Source organism: Rattus rattus, chromosome 11 (genome assembly GCF_011064425.1).
Source record: "Rattus rattus isolate New Zealand chromosome 11, Rrattus_CSIRO_v1, whole genome shotgun sequence".
Taxonomy (NCBI): Eukaryota; Metazoa; Chordata; class Mammalia; order Rodentia; family Muridae; genus Rattus; species Rattus rattus.
The window spans coordinates 80,832,296-80,847,739 of NC_046164.1; the positions used below are offsets into that span (position 1 = coordinate 80,832,296).

At 46.5% G+C, this 15,444-nt stretch overlaps 1 protein-coding gene across 2 annotated transcripts in view; it reads right to left on the minus strand.

The window, feature by feature from the left end:
* Nucleotides 1–15,154, minus strand: part of Ddc (dopa decarboxylase) — a 116,261-nt gene extending 101,107 nt beyond the window's left edge. Inside the window, exon 1 of one of the 2 annotated variants that reach the window (XM_032916495.1) lies at nucleotides 15,076–15,154. The gene's annotated coding sequence lies outside the window, so the exon portion shown is untranslated. Of the gene's footprint in view, nucleotides 1–7,866; nucleotides 7,946–15,075 lie in introns of those variants that run through there. The other variant, XM_032916497.1, reaches the window with a different exon arrangement.
* Nucleotides 15,155–15,444: the final 290 nt, after the last annotated feature.

Below are 15,444 nucleotides of genomic sequence, written 5' to 3' on the forward strand. Positions count from 1 at the left end.
GGTTGGAGAGATGGCTCAGTGGTTAAGGGCGTTGACTGCTTTTCCAGAGGTCCCGAGTTCAATTCCCAGCAACCACACGGTGGCTCACAACCATCTGTAGTAGGGGATTCAATGCCCTCTTCCAGTGTGTCTGAAGACAGCAACAGTGTGTTTATGAACATAAATAAAATAAATAAGGAGGGGGAGAGAGAGAGAGAGAGAGAGAGAGAGAGAGAGAGAGAGAGAGAACGACCACCACCATCAATTTTATTGTACAGGGATAGCTTTGAACAGCGGTACTAAGAATTGCCAGTTATAGTAGCTCCCGATTGTTTATATTTCCCTCTTGTGTGGTTTCAGTTACTCACACACAACTGCAGCCCCCCCCCCCAAAAAAAAACGTTGAATGGGAAAATATATGATTTGCAATTTTTTAAGTTGTGCACCCTCCTGGCTAGCAAGATGATACCTGTGCCTTCCTGCTTTGTGTCACCTAGCACATGAACCATCCTTTAGTGCGGTGTTTCCTCACTGTATGTAGTACCCGCCTAGTCGTCACAACACAGCACTTCTTTTGTCCACGTGAGCCTTGTGCTGATGCAGTAACCGCTCCGCTCCGAATCGGCTCTCATTAACGTCTCTCTGTGCCTCGCTTATTAAATAAGCTTTCTCATGAACGCGAACGCATAGGATGCGTTTCTGTCCTTACTCTCAGCGAGCCTCTGTAGGTCTTGGACTGTATCTCCCCGTGAAAAGCAGGCAATTATTTTAGTAGCGTCTCATAACTCTAGAGTAAGCCTCCTGTCTGTTCTGCATGTTTTTATTTCACACACACACACACACACACACACACACACACACACACACACACACACAAAAACCCCAAAAAGTCCTAAAAGTGGAAAACATTTGATCATTTCTTTAGGACAAATTTTCCTAGAGATATATGGCCTTAGTGTTTTTAAATTATACTGCCAAATTTCTCTGAGCGCGCTGTTTTATCAGGTTACTCCTTTGATGGGGAGTGCTGTGCAGCCACTGAGGTTAATTTTAAACTTAACCCGTCTCACAGGCATGAATGGCTCTCTTTTAACGGACTGTTGAAATCCACCAGCGCTCTGATGTTTCTTTGACGTTTGCATTTCTTCGTTTATGAATCGCCCATTCACTGTATCTTCCACTTAGATATTGGCAAGCTTTTACTTAATTGCAAGGATCCTAACACATTAAAAAAAAAAAAAAAAAAAGTCTACCCCCGTATCTGTTTGTTTATGCTTTGCGACATTTTCCTCGTTTCTGCCTGACCTAATTTGGGATGATTTTATTCTGACTTTTCAGAGTCGGAATAAAGAGCTCTTGTAGGAGATTTCATTTTTATGTGACCAAAAAATCTCACAAACTCCCCTCTATGATTTGACCCTCGCGTGTGATTTTTTTTTAATGCCTTTAAAAGTAACCGTTTTTGCAGTCTCTCTTTGCTACACCGAGGGGAGGGCGTGCGATGTTGGAAAACAGAAGTCTATGGAAGAGAAGTTCAAACCCGAGAGAGGCCCTCAGCCTCCCAGCACACCAGTGGCGTCTTTCTACCGGGAATAACAGTTTTATGGACAAAGCAGGATGTGCCAGGGAAAAATCAAATAAGCATGCGTCAACCCAGTATGAAAGGAAATATTCCTAGTCAAACTGTAATATAATACCTGCTTATTCTTTTCAAACCGCCCTGTCATTTATTTGAAGATTATTTTCCACCGAAACCTTTGCAGAAGATACTTAGCGCAAAGCCTCAAGAGACTCTCACGCTCATTTTGGAGCTGTCTGATATTCATGGCTCCGAGCTGGGCAAATATTAGCTGGAAGATGTAGACTGTGATAAGGCCAACGGCCTACACTTCTCCAGACCCTGAAAGGGTTTCTGTTGACACAACCTGATTTGTCTCAGTAGCAGCTGCACCGCATAGATTTTGCATGGAGCCCTTGTCAGAGTTGGCGCATGTGCGGTGAGCCCAGCACCTCCCTGGACGTTTTATCACTGCAGCGACAGCACAGCTCTGTACTCATGGGCTTCGGGGAGATAAGGACTCCCCTGAACTCTTTCAGAACTCCCAGCCGACCCTCGGTTATGAAGTTATTATTGCTGTAAACTTTCCGTTCCCCTGCTGTCCCTCGATAACTGAGAATAAATGAGTAAATAAACGAATAAATCAGTTCGGCCTTCTAAATATTTTATTTCTGCTCTATCGTCTATCGGGTCCTACCCGGCTTTTAGGACAACTCACGCAGCAGCTTATCACTTCTCTCGGAGAGTCTCGGCTACTGTAGTGACTGACACCCACAACCACACCCTCATCTGTCCTGTGATCCGGATAATTTCCACCGCATCCAGGCTATAGTTTCTACCCTCTGTAGTTTCTCTTCTTGGACTCCTCTGCCGTAGCCATTTTCCCAGAGCTCAACCTAGGCCCCTACTTAACATTCTTACAAGTCGAATGGGGTGTAATATAGGAACTCTACTTCCGTGGGACCTTGGTGAAGAGTTTTGGTTGTGAACCTACCATGGCCTGTTGTGAGGGTGTGAGGTCCTACAGCCTGAGGGAAGGACAGTGAAGTTCCGAGCCCCTATGCGTGGTCCTGCCTACCATGCTTCCATCCGAAACCATAAGAAAGGTTTCTAGCCATGAGAAATCTCTAATAATTTGAAGGACTATCTAAAGCTTCACCTCAGCAACAACAACAAACTCCAAAGTCCTCTGAGCCTTCTTAGACTCTTAACATGCTGGCTAAGTAAAATGCTTTTAAATGAATTTTTTGGCCACCCTCTCTCCCCCCGAGACTCTGAAGTACAAGCATAGGCTCGAGAGTAGCCTTGGGTCCCAGTGTCAGGTGACCCAAGGTCAAGGGTGCTTCTTCAATTACCACGGAGCCTTCGACCTTCAACCTTTGTAAGGTTTCCTGTCAACTTTTTGCAAAGGCAAACAGGCATGAAAGCGCCCCCAGGAGTGCCATCGGTAGGATGAAAAGGAGCCATTTGCTGTGTGCCTGCAGCCCAGTCCACACTCAGGGAAAAACTTTTATTAGGCAGCAGGCAAGTATTGTGCTGGGGAGGGGGATGGAAGGTGAGACTCCTCCTCTCCTCTCCTCTCCTCCTCTCCTCTCCTCTCCTCTCCTCTCTCCTCTCCTCCTCCCTCCTCCCTCCTCTCCTCTCCTCTCCTCCCCACCCCCTCCCTCCCTCCCTCTCTCCCCCCTCCCTTCTCCTTATGCTTTACCCACTGCAACTATGTAGCTCGGGATGGTCTTGTACTCCAGTTCTTTCTGCTCTCACTTCCCGCGTTTACAAAGCACAGCATAGTCTGCCCTACACCAGACATAAATCTGGGTGTCCTGGTGTTTTAGGTAAGAGGGGAAATTCACCGAGCAACAGTACAGCACGTTCTGGCTGTAGAGGCTACTCTCTCACACGATCTTCGCTTGCCTTTCTGCCCCACGGCTTGAAAGCTTCCCTTTACCGAGTGGAAAGCCTGCCGCCGCTGTTCTGTAGTCACCATTTCCTTTTCAGTCTTGAGACGCAGCCTGCACTAACCACAGCTTTTCTAAAAGGCAGAGCCAGAGGATATGGAGCCAGTGCTCAGAGCTCAAGTCTACGCTTGTGTCTGATTTGGGTCTATCTTTGGGTGGCTTGTGTTTCTGGCCACTTGGTGAGGCAGGAAACAGAAGAAAGATCAGAGTCCCACGGTCTCCATCTCAGGGATCTCCCAAAGACGCAAGGACCTTCCACTGGATGCCTTGTCACCTGCCAATAACTCCATTCTGGGGTCCAGTATAACACATGGATGTTTGGAGGACCCTCCCCCAAACCAGAGTACCCTGCTAGTAAGGTCCTGTTTTAGCTGAATTCAGGCTCTGGCTCCTACAATCACTGGACTAGCATGAGCTCTGAGCATCTTAACAGATGTTACAAATGTCCATTGCCTGGCAACCGCTAGAAAAGTGTCCTAAAGCAGCAGCAGAACTTGAGGTCCAGCATTCCCAGAGCCTCAGGCACAGTCATGATCCCCCAAATGCCTCCCGGGGCACAGAACATCACATTAGTTGGTGAGAGGCCCCCGTTCATCACAAAGGGAAGCAAGAAATTGGTGGGTTTGGACAGCACTTGTTAAGATGTAACCATAGCCAGTCTTTCACATTAGCCCATTTGTGCCATGGCAGAAGCCAGGCGGCTTAACCCCCATAAGCAATGGCTTTGTAAGCTGCCTAGGCAAGGATTCTGAAAGCCCACTTGTGAGGCGCCTATCCCAGGCTTGCCTCGCACTATTGACTTCTTGCAGTGTCCTTGGAGAAGGGAATGAGGGCTCCCCTTAGGATTTCTTCAAGGGTGTCATTCCCATATCCTAGACCAAAGCACCCGACAAGGCCTCACTTCCTAGTACCACCATGCCCTGTGGTAAAAGTGGGGGCATATGAGCTTGGCGGTATAGGAGCCACAGTCCTTTGAACGCTATTTCCAACCTGTGAGAGAGCCGCCATTCCACATCCATGCAGAACTGCAATGCTGCCTTAAGATGCTCTCACAGTGCCAGCTCTTCCTACCCTCGCCCTTCTGTGGAAGAGAAAGGGGCCACTGATTCTTTCTTATTTCCCGACTTGTAACTGTGCTGCTTCTAAATATTTTCTTGGCCGACAATGCATGGAGTTTAAGTAATGATTTTCAGCTCTGTTCTCCTGAGGAAATATTATTTCTAATCATATCACCATGTGGTGTGACCCAAGTTACAGAGAACTGGGGGGAGGGTGGAATCATAACATTTGTGACTTTAAAAGAAAAAAGATAATATTTGGTGATTTGAGAGATCACTTTCTTTCTTTTTTTTTTTTAAAGATTTATTTATTTTATGTATGTAAGTACACTGTAGCTGTCTTCAGACACACCAGAAGAGGCATCAGATCTCATTAGAGATGGTTGTGAGCCACCATGTGGTTGCTGGGATTTGAACTCAGGACCTCTGGAAGAGCAGTCAGTGCTCTTAACCACTGAGCCATCTTTCCAGCCCTCTTTTTTTTTTTTTTCTTTTCTTTTTGTATTTGGCTTTCTCCATATGCCTACGTGCAAAACCAGAGCACAACCACTTCACCTTTCTCAAAACTGGGACCTTACAAATTACCGTATGCCCATCCAATCCCACCAGCCGGTAGGCATCTGGTGTTAGGGATGGTAGTACCAAGGATCAGATGGAGGGACTGCAGCAGTATCATAGGACAAGTGCCACCATCATGGGTGTCTGGAAATGATGTGGATTCCCAATGCAGGAAACAGGTGTGAGTCTCGCTGTGCGTTTTGCATATTGCCTAACCCTTTCTAGAAAAGCTACAACACTACAGAAGGCCAACTCTGCACTTGGACAGCATAAACGTGCATCTCAGTAGGCTTTTATCACTCACTCAAATTTCAGATTTAAAAGCATTCGAATCTTTTATCCATGTTCGCTACTTTTTTTTTAAGTTCAGCAAAGGAGTTTTTAAGTTAGCGTCAGGTGATTTTTTAACTTAAAACTTTCTCCTTTGTTCCCGTATTTTGCCACCCCAAGAGTTTGTTGCAGAAGAAATGCTCTCCCCACACTCCACATTTTTCTCCTCAATTTGTCCCCTTTTCGCTTCTGTTCTTGAAGTCCTATCCACAGTTTGCCAAGGCTCACAGGCCCCTTGCCTTTCCTGTAGGCTAGAGACTGCTCAGGCTGTGTTCCAGAGGCTGCCTCTCCGTAACAATCTCATATTGGTTTATTGTCTCTGCAAACACCGACACCTGGCACTGTGGGTTTATTCGGTGCCCTTTGGTACCCGCTTCTGGTAGTCTCAATTTTCTCTCAGGAATGAGGTCAGTGGTGAACACTGACTTCTCAGTTCCCCATTATCCCTTGTATTGCACAGTGGCTGGCCTGACACTGTGTTGCTAAGAATCCTGTCTTTCGGGCTCTTCCACATTCAATTCTGAGAATACATTGACATTTGGTTGTCACATTCTATTGTCCAAGAAACCAAGCAAATCGGTATTTCCTAACCTTCTGCTAAGCACACGGTATTCGCAGTATCTTACCTAATACCGAGTAACCCTGTAAGGGGAGGTGAGGATTATTATTACGGACAGCCCAAGTGGTAGAGCCAGCAAGTGTGTGGATGGACACAGACTTCTCTCCTTCTGAAGCTAGCCTCTTCGCAACCAGCCCTTAGCTTGGGCATCCTCTACTGTCTTGTAGCCAGAGAGGCACAGGAGAACCTCAACGAGCTTCCCTGCCAGGACTGATGGAGATGTCACCTGCAACCCCAAGTGCAGTTTCAGTGGTCCCGCCTATGCCACTAGGTTCCTGCCACTCCACACTCACAGGAGAACAGAAGAGTAGCTTCGGGAGGAGGACTAAGCCACCACGTTGCCTACCGTCCTAGGTACATCCCCATGGGAGCAGGCTGGGCTAGTTTTGCCGTCCTCTGTGCCTCATCAGCTCTGCAGAGCAGTGAATTGCCTCTCCTTCAGAAGGAAAAGAGTAGACAAGGGGCAATAGTTGATTGGCTTGTATACATCTACATAGGTCAAACGTGGTGCATACACACGGGCCTGTCCCAGCAGAAAGGCAAGCCTAGCCTTCCCATCTCATGCCATTTAGTCAATGGGATTTTAACCTTCCCAATAAACCTGCTCTGTTAGCCTGTGAGGTGCATCTGTGCCCCCTGAGAATCTTCCTGCGTGGTAAAAAAAACTTAAGATTGCTCTAAAATACCAGTGAGCCATCATTTCCCAGACACTTTCTCAAACTTAACACCAGACAGAAGATGAGTTTGCAAAAAGTTCAGGGGGAAGTCTTCAGGATAATCAACAGCCCCGGGGAGAGGAAAACAAACAGAATTAGATTTTCTTTATCTTATTAGCGCAATCCGTTGTGTGCAGGACCACACACCATGTGCCCAGGGAAAAGAAAAGGATGCTGTCACAGATGACAGGGTCTTATTTCTCTGCAGACATCCAGATTCCCTGTTCCTGCTAGTTCTTCGTTGTCCTGGGATACCCTGATGTAGGACTCTGGCTGAGCTCGGGGTGATCCTGAACAAAGTCTGTTTGTCTCTGGCACCCCTCAAAGTTCCAAAGGAGGCCAGCTTTCCTGAGATTGTCACCTTTGCTTTGATCCTGTTTTGGAGGGGAAACATAGTGTTTCTTCCTAACAAGAAATTGTGTACAAGGAGCTGGACTGGAAGCCTTTGAAGGGGGAATAAAAAAGCAACTAAGAGGAAAAGGCAGGTCACTTGACTAAAGTTACCTTGGAAACTGGAGCTAAGAGGATGCAGAGGGCGGGGTGGGTGCACCTTTCCACTTGTGCTTGCCTCGCTCATTTCCAACAGAGCTCCCGGATACTGAGCATCTATTGTGTGCCCAGCCTTTTAGCAATGAGACTACTACAATGTGTCGGAGGATGTTGTTCGTCATCCTTCACCTGCAAAGCACACCTAGGTCTGCAGTCCTAAAGCCGCCTCCTTGCTTTCTATCTCAGAGCTGCAGGAACCTTCTGAAAGTCGGTCCACTCGCTTTGCTCTGTCACCATGATAGTTCAAATAGCGAGGTTTAAAGAGCCGTCAGAAGTTCTTAATTCTCCGCTGGACTCCTATAGAGATCATTCAAAATAGACAGGCAGAGGCCGGTACCTGATTTCTCAGGACGTTCCCTTAGCAGCCCTGTCACCTGTGCATGTCAGATGCGTAGCCTTCTCAGCCAGTGATAATCTCCATCCCTAGAAAGACATCATGACCAAAACCAAGCACAGACGCCCGCTCCAGCCCCAGCATCGTTGTCACCCAGAAGTGGGTGCTGGGGTCTGACCCTGAGCCATGTAGACAAAGAGCTGTACTCACAGGCAGCTGGAGTCGCCTCTTCTCTATTCGCTCTCTTGCTCTCTCTCTCTCTCTCTCCTTGGTGACAGTTAAAAGACACAGAGGATGCGATTGCCATTTATGTAGACAAAGTGTCCGCCTCCCAAAGCCAATCAGCAGCTTTCTCTGCATTATTTACTCAGAGCTTCTCCTGCTCCCTCTCCCTCCATGCCTCCAGCGCCACAGGATGGAGCCCAGCAGGGCAGAGGGAACAATGGAGCCTGGAGAGAGGCCCAGAAGTGGGTCCTGGGTTCCCCCATCATTGTGTGGACCCCAGATTAGAGGCCAGAGCTCCTGGAGACTCCTGGCAACTCACAAGCCAGGTTTCATTCTAGGGGAGAATCCTGCCTCAGGCTCTGCTTCATCCACAGGGACCACTGGAATGCTGCCTGGCACAGAGGCTGCTCTCAGGAGGTACTGAGAGTGACAAACCTAAATCTTACTCAACTCCTTCAAAGTACAGTGCTGGGTCCTTTGGCCAATCACCATCCAAACTATGTTGGGCTCTGTATGCTTTTGCCCACTGGATAGGAATGAGAAGAGGCAGACCATGCATTCTGCTAATCAGTGTGGCCTACAGGTCTAAATTTGTTTCTTTTTAAGGGGTACACATCACCATGTGAATCTAGAACAGAGAGAGGTCATGGCCATGCAGAGAAGGAAGAGTGGAAGAAGGGCTGACTTTGAACAGCAACTCCATGTAGAAGCCTCTATCAGAACCAGAGGCACACGAGCACAGGGAATACACTCACAGAGAACACATGTGTGCACAGAGAACATATATGTACAGAGAATGCACACATGTATAGAGAACAAACATATGCATGCACAGAGAACGCATATACATACAGATGCACAGATGCAGAGAGAGCAGATGTATGTATAGAGAACATATACACATAAACAGAGTACACACATACGCATAGAGGGTACCCACACGTTTATAGGCAGTATATTCGTGTACAGAATGCACACACACATGAACAGAGTATACACACATGCAAAGAGAGTAGGCACATGCACAGAGAACACACACACAAGCAGCACACACATATGCATGGAGGGTACACACTTGTGTACATGGGGCACACACAAGCAGATGGCACACACATGCAGAGTGCACACGGGCATTAATAGAGAGCACATCTATATACAGAGAACACACACATGGATAGACTATTAATAAACATAGAAGGCACCCACCCATGCACAGAGGGCACACACATATGAACAGAGAACACATATATTCATGTACACAGAGTGCGTGCGTATGTGCACACACACAACACACACACATACACACACTTAGAGGCACACATGTGCAGAAAGGCACAGACATGCACACAGGAAACACACAGGTACACACCAGTGTGAATGTATATGTACCTACACCAATACAAATGTATGCATGCAGTCACCATGCTCATGCATGTGCACACATAAAATGTACATGTATGCAGGCATATGCATACATTGACACATACACAGATGCATATACCATACACACATGCCATGCTCAGAGTCCATGTACAGTCCAGAGTCAGGAATTCTCCAAGGAGAGATGACCATCCATGATGTGGCCCCAGCAGGATCTCTTCAAAGGCCCCTTTGGGACAGAGGAAGTGACTTCCAGGACAGTGGAATGTACAAGGGGTCAGGGCGGTGTGGCAGGAGGGACCAGCGCACAGCCATGGAGGCCCAGTACAGGCAGCTTCCTCCACCACCAGTGCAGACATCAGCCATGTGCACATGGAGGAGGTAAGGAGATTAGGTCTATCTGCACAGATGGAGCTCCACAGCACCTAGTACCATCATGGCAGGAGGCTGACAACACCCTCCCCACCCCACCCCCACACCTCCCACATTACCTAGACTACTAGAGATAGCCGCAGTGAGGTGGGAAAGGCTGTCACCAAGCCAAACAAATATGCCCATGTTCTTATGAGGAAAAGGAGTCCCCAGAACCAATTTACAGATGGGGAAACAATGCCTCAGAGAGGTTGGGGTGCTTAGTGAAGATCACACAGCAGCAGACAGACATTTGAGGACGTGGGCATGTTTAACCTAATTTAAATGCTATTCAATGAATATACATACGGGGACACCCAAACACTAGGGGGACAGTGCTTGGTGAAAGTGAGCCTTCTGAGCTCTGAAGCAGAGTGTGGGCGTGTCTCAGGCTCGTGTGTAGAATTCATTCTCAGGAAGTAAACTGGAGGTTGGACCGGTAAAAATGAGAGTACATAGATGGAAGATTTATTTGAGATTAGAAAGGGAAAGACCTGAAATGGCAGGGAAAGGGACTGAAATACAGGGTCAGGCCAGCAGGCTCCAGGTCGGATAGAGGGATCTGCTTGCAGCACCCCGGGACGGGAACTCCCCGGTTTTGCATAACAGCGAGGCAGACAAATCAGTGTTTACAACAGAAGCAAATCAAGAGGAACGGATCTAACAAAAGCCGGCAAGAGCTCTGCGGGGTTATGGGGAGACACAGGGGAAGATGAGACTAAATGGAAATAAGCCAGCGCTGAATAGGAACAGCCAGGGTTATAAATACTTGAATTCTTCTCTAACAGGTGAACGGACTCAGCACCACTGTAATAAAACCCCAACACATGTCTCACTCTGAAATAGAAATGGAAAAGCGGAAGTCCAAGAAAGGCCAGTGGAGTTCAGAGACGGAAGAGCGCCGGGCGCAAATAGACTCATGGGTAGTTGAATAAAGATTCCAGAAGGGGAAAAAAAGGCCCGAGTGTGGAAAATTGACAGGTGCACATTGCAGACCAAAATGGAACGGGTGTGGTGCTAGACGCCGCCACAACTGTGCTCCACTTGGAAGGACACGAAGCTGGACTCTCTCCTCACTCCATCCTGACCTGTTAGGGGCATGCTTCTAAAAGGAACCGAGACGCACGGCTTTCATGATATGGGAGCAGAAGGATTTCCTAAATGATTTGCATTGTCGGCTAGTCATAAAAGATAGGGAGATTGGATTTTTCCCCCCCTTACTAGTACTTCAAACTACGGAAGCTAGAAACTAGCGGGAGGCTCTGAGAAGCGTCTTGCTAACGATGGGTGAGCAGTTTTGAAATAAAAGAAAAGAAGAAAAAAGAAAGCTGTGTAATGGTGGCACGTGCCTTTAATCTCCGCACTTGGAGGCAGAGGCAGGAGGGTCTCAGGGTTTGAGGCTAGCCTGGTCTACAGAACACATTGCAGTTCAGCCAGGGCTATATAGAAAACCCTGTCCTGAAAAACAACAAAAAACAACTGAAGAGGGGAAAAGGAGGAGGGGGGGGAGGAGGGGGGGGAGGAGGAGGGGGGAGGAGGGGGGGGGGAGGGGGGGGGGGGGAGGGGGGGGGGGGGGAGGGGGGGGGGAGGGGGGGGGAGGGGGAGGAGGAGGAGGAGGAGGAGGAGGGGGGGGAGGAGGAGAGGAGAAGGGAGAGAGAGAGATAAAATTCAGGATTCTCATGAGTATGTGAATACTTGTCTGTGCTTGGTAATCAGAGAAAGGAACTGTTTATTATTAACAGGGTTGACTCAGCATGTTACAGGGCAACCGTTGTCCCGGCACTTATCTTCAAAGTTTTAATATCATGTTTATTAATTTAGGTGGATTTCCAAGTCAACAGTCACACCTTCTCTGAGTGTGACAACTTGACCTCGCTGGTCCTTATTTTCTGGCGGCCCTTTGCTGAATGTTATGGCAGACTCAGATAATGCCTGATTGTGGAGCTCTTACGATGCAATCAATGCTGTTGAGCAGACAAATGCTCAATCCGTTTTAAAAGTTAAAATGGTCTGCTGATAAACGGAAACAGTGGAAGCATTTCCCCCGTTACACACAATGCTAGTGTAAAACTGTAATTGAATTGTATGAGAGAGAGAGAGAGAGAGAGAGAGAGAGAGAGAGAGAGAGAGAGAGAGAGAGAGAGAAGCTCTGTTTTCATTCCTTGGTGGTAGTGATACACTTTTTACTTTTTATGATGTGGCCACCGGCACACATAAAATTTAAAATTACTCAGGTGCCTGGCCCTGAAAATTTCTTTACTTTAGAACAATATTGAGCAAGCAGCCAGGTCCTATTGACTTCGAAAGGAATGCTCCTAACATTTTGCTATTAATTGTAACTGGGAATTCAGTATTGGATTTTCTTCTGGTTTTTTTTTAAGGTTTGTTTATTTATTATATATAAGTAGCTAGCTGTCTTCAGACACACCAAAAGAGGGCATCAGATCTCATTCCAGATGGTTGTGAGCCACCATGTGGTTGCTGGGATTTGAACTCAGGACCTCTGGAAGAGCAGCCAGTGCTCTTAACCGCTGAGCCATCTCTCCAGCCCTCTTCTCTTCTTAAGATAAATGCTTAAGTGAATCAACCTTTGTGTTGGGAGATGAAGCCATATAGTATTTCTTTTCCAAACTGTTGATGTGATGACTGACAGATAGTTTGAATCTGGAGTGACCCAGAGGACATGGGCGGAGCCCCAGCCATGCCTTCCCTATACCTGCATCATCCGTGGTGTAGTTTGGAGTTGGTGGAAGCTTAAGGGATTGGATCTACTTGAACCTTGATCACTGATAACGTGAAAGGGATATTGGGGTCCCAGCCCCTTCCTCTTTCCTTCATTTGGCTATGATGGAAAGGGGTTCGATCTCAGGGATGCTTTATTTACTAGATGCAAGGTTCCATCGATGCCCAATAAACTGTCTTCGTTTGTGAATGTGATTAGCTGTGTGCATCAGAAATGGTTTTAATCTGCACTGAGCAAGCACATGCTTCTTGTCATTATCCTTGTACAGTAGAGTGTTGTCAAAAACAATCGTAATCAGGAGCTTCTACCCACCTTTGAGTATTTAGTTCCCAAGTAAATGGGGCCTTTAATTCATAATAAGCCTTAATCAACAGTAGAGTTGGGCAGATATCTATCCTCTGTGCCATTGTATCTATTTCCTGTCAATAACCCCACTATATGATTTCCCACATTTTGTCCGGGCTGCTCAAATTACCCAGTCCTTGTGGCCATTAGTTTTAGATCCTTAACCCATCTACTCTCTCTCCTCCTTCCTTTCTCTCCTTGTGATCTCCTCAGACCCCAAGCCTGGAAACCCCAAACCCTGCCTATGTCTCTCCTGCCCAACTATTGGCTGTTGGCACCTTTATTTAACCAATAGTTTAAAATTAGGGAGCAAGGTCACACTATACATGTGAATTCTCTCCTTTCTGGGAACAATCAGGCCTGGGAGGCCAGTATTTATCATTACAATACACATCAGAAGATCAGACCTCAACAGAGTGTAGTGACCACTTTAGAATTTTGGTTTCTTTAAACGAACACAGAAATGTTTTTGGAATGGAAAGGAGAGGGAGAAAGAGAAGCCGTGGCAGGACAATGGAGGCTGATGTAAAGATCTCGCTCTGTGTATTTACAGGTTATTATTAATGTTCTTAAGGGATGGATGGTACCGGGCTTTGTATGTTTAAGTGGGCAATTATATCTTACCAATTGGGTCAAAAAAAAAAAAAAAAAAATGTGTTTTTTTTTTTTTTTTTCCTTTTTTTTTTTCGCAGCTGGGGACCGAACCCAGGGCCTTGCGTTTGCTAGGCAAGCGCTCTACCACTGAGCTAAATCCCCAACCCGAAATGTTTTGTTTTAATCCTAGGTATAGGATATGAGGCTGCTTCATAGTCCACAGCAGCTGACCATGATTTGCTCTAAGCCGAGGAGTGATTTTTGCCAGCGGCAGATAGTTTCTAGGACTGTGTGACTTTTGGAATTGTGGGGCCTTTTCAGAGGCTATGTAAATGCTAGGGCCCCGCTGGGTGGGGTAGGTTGCTGGCTGTTGCTTGGTTGCTATTGGTAACCGTTTGTTAAGTAGTCATGCGCAAAGAAGAAACAACAGAAAGAAATTAGAAATCAGGAGGGCGAAGATCAAACTTGCCCCAAGGAATCCAACCAGCTGATCAGTTAGAGGTAGTGTGATGGTCTATTGTCGCCCCTTTGACGGCTATCCTTTTTTCTCTCTTATCTCGTCTTAGGGAGCTGAAATGGTGGGGAAGGGGTGAAGAAGGGTAGAAGAAAATGAACCCACAAAGTAGCAAATGCTGGCTAATATAGAGTTAGCAAATGTTCCCACCGTATTATATATTGTATGTAATCCAGAGATGATTCACAGGAATGGGAAGCGCTATCTGCAGGTTGAAAGCCAATCAGGCCACTTAAAAAAAAATGTATTTATTGATTTTATGTGTATGAGTACACTGTAGCTTATCTTCAGACACACCAGAAGAGGTCACTGGATCCCATTACAGATAATTGTGAGACACCACGTGGTTCCTGGGATTTGAACTCAGGACCTCTGGAAGAGCAGTCAGTGCTCTTAACCACTGAGTCACCCTTCCAGCCCAAATAGGCCACTTTTAAAAAAAGGCACTTGAAAATTCATGGGTTTGTTTTTGCAGCGTTCTCTTGTGAACGCAGAAACAGTGATATGTGGTAAAGACATGCTGAAATTTTTCATTCTAGTGGCATATTTTTAATTTCTCCCAATAAACACATTAAGATTTCTTGTGCATGTTTAAACTTGTATGTTTTTAGAGTTGTATTCTATGTTTTTCTCCCCAACGTAACATTTTTAGTATTTAGTTGGGAATTTCAAACTTACACCCCGATCACACTTCCCTCTCATTCCTCCCAGGTCTGTCCTCCTACCCTTGATTCCTCCCCCGGGAAACAAGCAAGCAAGCAAGCAAACGAACAAATGAAAGCCCAACTTGTGTTGCCCATATATATTCATTGGAATACGATCAACATTCCAGATTTTCTCAGATATGGGAGCATGAGCATGAATTTAATTTTCACAGGAACCTTGCAAAGTAGGTTCCATTAAACTCCCCCCTCCCCATTTCCCAGATGAGGAGGCCTAGGGAATGAAACGCCTGGTGCCCCCTTGTTGTGCATGGGAGTTCCAGCCATGCCTGTATGTGTGGCCACACGTGCAGCCAGCTATGCAATTGCAATAGAACTGAAACGTTTGCCAAGGCTTCAGCACAGAGGAAACAATTTGTCATCAATAATCCCCACTCTCAGGAGAGCGTCCTTTCAGCACACATTCAGTAATATGGAGGGCACAAGAGACACAATAGAAATGGTGCCTTTTCAGCAATTATCGTCTGACAAAACATACTACTTACTTGTTTGGAATTTGGATTCTTCACAGGTCCACTCAGTCCAGTCAGGACTGTCCAGCTCTGCAAACTACAGCTTGGAACTGATGCATTTCTCTGTCCTTGCATTTAAACCTTGTTTTCTGGTTAAACATTAATTTCTGATGGAGTAAAGGTCAAGGAAGTCTAGAGAAGGCACACACACATGGGGGTTGGCATGAAGCCCTTCTTTGGGCTCTTAAGAAAGCTCACCCAGTGAGAATGATTCACAACAAGCCATCATGGTTTTTTTCTTACTGCATAGCCCTACCATCTATGCTTTCACACATAGCCCCAATTTCATGTTGTTAGCCCCACTAAGTGATTCATAACTCCAACCCCTGTATCAGAAAAAGG